Source organism: Apium graveolens, chromosome 8 (genome assembly GCF_009905375.1).
Source record: "Apium graveolens cultivar Ventura chromosome 8, ASM990537v1, whole genome shotgun sequence".
Taxonomy (NCBI): Eukaryota; Viridiplantae; Streptophyta; class Magnoliopsida; order Apiales; family Apiaceae; genus Apium; species Apium graveolens.
The window spans coordinates 112,972,489-112,977,560 of record NC_133654.1 but is presented as its reverse complement, the minus strand read 5'-3'; positions in this window follow the sequence as shown (position 1 = coordinate 112,977,560).

Below are 5,072 nucleotides of genomic sequence, written 5' to 3'. Positions count from 1 at the left end.
CACTGCTGAAGATATCTCTTCAATTGCTAAGGATGCTAAGGTACGACACTTGCTGCATAGTGCTATTGATAATGTAATGTCAAATAGGGTAATCAACTGCAAGACTGCAAAGGAGATATAAGATGCTTTAGAAACAAGATGCCAGGGAACCGAATCAATTAAGAAGGACAGGAAGACTATACTTACTCAAGAGTATGAACATTTTGACTCAAAGCCTGATGAGTCAATAACTGGTTTATATGACAGATTTGTCAAACTCTTGAATGATTTGTCACTAGTCGACAAGGAATATGATCTTGAGGATTCGAATCTTAAATTCCTATTAGCACTTCCTGAAAGATGGGATTTGAAGGCCACCACTATAAGAGACAACTATAATCTTGAAGAAACAACTCTTGATGAAATTTATGGGATGCTTAAAACTCATGAACTTGAGATGGAACAAAGAAGCAAGAGGAAAGGAGGAAAGTCAAGGATAGTTTTTCTTAAGGCTGAGGAGGAATCTCCCAAAACAGCTACCTCAAGGAAAGGCAAGGGAAAAGCTCTCCTCACAAAATCTGATACTGAGTCATCAAGTTCTGATAGTGATGATGACTCAGAAACTGAAAGCTTGCCTGAGATGGATGCTGATGAAGAGATGATGAAACTGTGTGCTCTTATGGTGAAAGGAATCACAAGAATTGCATACAGAAAATTCAGGAAGGGAAAGAAATTTTCCAGGAAAGGTGCAAGTTCTGATAAGAAGAGTTTCAGAAAATATGAAGGCAAATGAGAGAAGTCTTATAGAGGAGATTACACAAATGTCAAATGCTACAACTGTGGTGAGAAAGGCCACATATCTCCTGATTACAAGAAAGTGAAGAGTGACAAAGGCAAGGCTCTTGTCATAAAGAAGAAAAGCTGGACAGACACTTCAGATTCTGAAAGTGAGGAAAACTATGCCTTGATGGCAAATGCTGATAGCAGTTCTGATGCTGCTGAGTTAAAGGTACCTCAAACTACTTATGCCTTTCATACTGATGATATTAATGAGTTGAGAAGATATCTTAAAACCATGTTCATTAGTTATAGAGATCAAACTTTAACATGTGAAAGATTAACTCCTGAAAATCTTGCTTGTAAAAAGAGGAATGATTATTTAGAAAAAGAGTTAGTCATGTTCCATCAAACTCAGAAAGATAGAGATGATGCTTTTTATATTAGGGATGAAGTACTTAAAATGAATGAATCTCTAAAAACTGATTTAGAAAAGGAAAGAGAGATTATCAGAACTTGGACTAACTCTGGAAGAAAAACTCAGAATTTGTTAAGTAGTGGAAACTGGAAAGAGGGCTTAGGTTATGGAGATGACAAGAATGATAAAGGAACTGTAAAAATTGAGCCTATAGTTGTTAAACAAAAGCCAAAGTTGAAACCTGTTAAGTTTGTAGCTGTAAAGTCTGATACTGATAAATCAGAAGTTAAAGAGGAATTAACTTCTGGCAAACTAAAACAGGAAAAGCCAACTGAAGTTAACGTAGGCTTAATGACAAAGAAGCAACTTAAGCATAAGCTGAAAGATGTTAAGAATGTAAGCAAGATAAAGTCACCTAGGAAAAATAGGAATGGAAAGGAAGGTGTGAATAAAAGTAATAATTACAAGCCTGTTCCTAATGCTCCTAGAAAAACATATTATAACTGTGGAAATTCTAACCATCTGGCTTCTTTTTGCAGGAAAAATAAGAACATAAACTCCTTACCTTCAAAGTCAGGAGTTAAGAGTCAGTCTGTTAGATATAGGCCACAAAATCCTTGTTTTCATTGTAGTAGTTTATGGCATTCCATTTATACTTGTAAGGAAAATCATAGTTTGTACTATAATTAATATCAAATAAAACCTTCTTTAAAGAAAGTTAGTATTATTCCTTCTAGTGTAAGTTCTGATACAAAGTCTGATAGTGTAAATGCTGATAAGAAAAATGTTAAAATAAACTCTGATGCTAAATCCACTGCAAATGTTAACAAACTTAATAAGGCCAAAGGATCCAAGCAAGTCTGGGTCCTTAAAACTAATTATTAATGGTCCTTATGATTGCAGGGCAATAGGAAAAACATCCTAGTTCTGGATAGTGGATGTTCAGGACATATGACTGGAAATACAGCCCTGCTATCAGACTTTGTGGAGAAAGCTGGCCCAAGTGTTTCTTATGGAGATGGTAACATTGAAAAAACCTTGGGATATGGCAATATAAATCTGGGGAATGTCATCATTGAAAAAGTAGCTCTGGTCTCAGGACTTAAACACAATCGGCTGAGTGTTAGTCAAATCTGTGACAGAGGTTATCATGTGGATTTCTTTGAAGAACACTGCGAAGTTGTAAGCAAATCTACAGGCAAAGTTGTTCTGAAAGGATATAAGTATGGTAACATTTATGAAGCCAAGCTTTCAACAAGTACTGATGGTTCTGCAATCTGTCTGTTAAGTAGAGCATCAATTGAAGAAAGCTGGAATTGGCACAAGAAACTCTTTCATTTAAATTTCAACAATATAAATGAACTGGTCAAGAAAGATCTTGTGAGAGGACTGCCAAAATCAGTATTTGCTCCTGATGGCCTTTGTGATTCATGTCAGAAGGCTAAACAAAGAAAATCTTCATTCAAGAACAAGATTGAATCGTCAATTCTTGAGCCTTATCACTTACTACATCTTGATCTATTTGGTCCAGTGAAAGTCATGTCTATTGCAAAGAAGAAATATGTTATGGTCATAGTGGATGAGTTCACCAGATACACATGGGTGTATTTCTTGCACACAAAAAGTGAAACTGCATCTATTTTGATTGATCATATCAAGCAACTGTATAAATTAGTCAAAGATTCTGTGAAGATTATAAGAAGTGATAATGGCACTGAGTTCAAGAATTTGATCATGGAAGAGTTCTGCAAAGACCTTAGAATAAAGCAGGAATTTTCTGCTCCTGGAACTCCACAACAAAATGGAGTTGTTGAAAGAAAGAACAGAACTCTTATTGAAGCTGCACAAACTATGCTTGATGAAGCAAAGCTACCAACCTATTTTTGGGCTGAAGCTGTGCAGACTGCTTGTTTCACTTCTGAATGCAACACTCATTAACAAGCATGGAAAAACACCATATGAGATGGTGAAGAAAAAGAAGCCAAATCTGAAGTATTTTCATGTATTTAGATGCAAGTGTTTTGTTCTTAAGACTCATCCTGAACAGCTATCCAAATTTGATCTAAAACTTGATGAAGGAATTTTTGTCGGATAACCACTTTCCACAAAAGCCTTTAGAGTCTACAATTTAAGAACAAGGGTTGTCATGTAATCTATCAATGTCTCTTTTAATGATAAGAAGATTACTGGACTTGAAGATTTCAATGATCATGATCAGCTGAGATTTGAAAATGAAGATTTAATTTTTGATACTGTAAATCCTGATAGTCTAAATCCTGACAGTCTAAATCCTGATACTCCAAACTCTAATGGTTTAAACTCTGATGTTATTGAAACTGTGGTGACTACGCCAAAGGAAGATGCACCTATGCAGGGGGAGCATACTGAAGATACAACCACATCTCAAGAAGCATCAGAACCTACAACTGGCTCTTCAAGTTCTGATTCATCAAGTTCTGATGTGCCAAGTTCTGATAAGTCTGGAAACTCAAATTCTGAAGGATCCAACTCAGAGAGGATAATTTCAGGGGGAGCATCAGAAAATGTTGCAGAAGACAACATGGATCATGGGGGAGCATCCAGTTCTAGAGAAAACCTTCCATCTGCAAGAAAGTGGACTAAATCACATACACCTGACTTAATTATTGGAAATCCTAATACAGGTGTCAGAACTAGAACAACTACATCAAATGAATGTCTTTATAATTCTTTTCTTTCTCAGACTGAACCAAAGAAAGTGGAAGAAGCTCTTCAAGATGCTGATTGGGTGCAAGCAATGCAGGAAGAATTAAATGAATTTGAAAGAAACAAAGTCTGGACCCTAGTGCCAATACCAAAGAACAGATCTGTTGTTGGTACAAAATAGGTGTTCAGAAACAAAACTGATAGTGATGGTATAATAACAAGGAATAAAGCAAGGCTGGTTGTAAAAGGATATTCTCAATATGAGGGAATTGATTATGATGAAACATTTGCAACAGTTGCTAGATTGGAAGCCATAAGGATATTTTTGGCTTATGCTGCTCACAAAAAGTTTACTGTCTTTCAAATGGATGTGAAAAGTGCTTTTCTCAATGGAGAATTGGAAGAGGAAGTATATGTTGAACAACCTCCAGGCTTTGTAGATTCAAAACTTCCAAATTATGTCTACAGGCATGATAAAGCACTTTATGGCCTTAAGCAAGCTCCAAGAGCATGGTATGAGACTTTAGCTCAGTTTCTTCTGGAAAGTGGATTTAACAGAGGAACTATTGACAAAACACTGTTCTACCTCAACCAGGGAAAGGACTTACTTTTGGTGCAGATATATGTTGATGATATCATTTTTGGTTCTACAAATGACAGACTTTGCAAGAAGTTTGCCAAACTGATACATATATCAAATCAGTATGATGGGGGAACTTAGCTATTTTCTGGGCCTTCAAGTTAAGTAGAATGAATAAGGCACTTTTATTTGTCAATCCAAGTACACTAGAAATTTGCTGAAGAAATTTGGAATGCAAGATTGTTCAAGTGCATCCACTCCCATGGCCACTACAACAAAATTGGATAAGGATACTGGTACATCAGTAGATATTACTGATTATAGAGGTATGATTGGCTCACTACCTTATCTAACTGCTAGTAGACCTGATATTATGTATGCTACCTGTCTTTGTGCAAGATTTCAAGCATATCCAAGAGAACCTCACTTAACAGCTGTGAAAAGAATTTTCAAGTACCTTAAAGGTACAGCTGATCTGGGATTGTGGTATCCCAGAGAATCAGACTTTAAGCTAGTAGGTTACTCAGATGCAGATTTTGCAGGATGCAAAATTGACAGGAAAAGCACAAGTGGAAGCTGCCAATTTCTTGGAGGCAAATTAGTTTCTTGGTTTAGCAAGAAACAAAAGTCAAT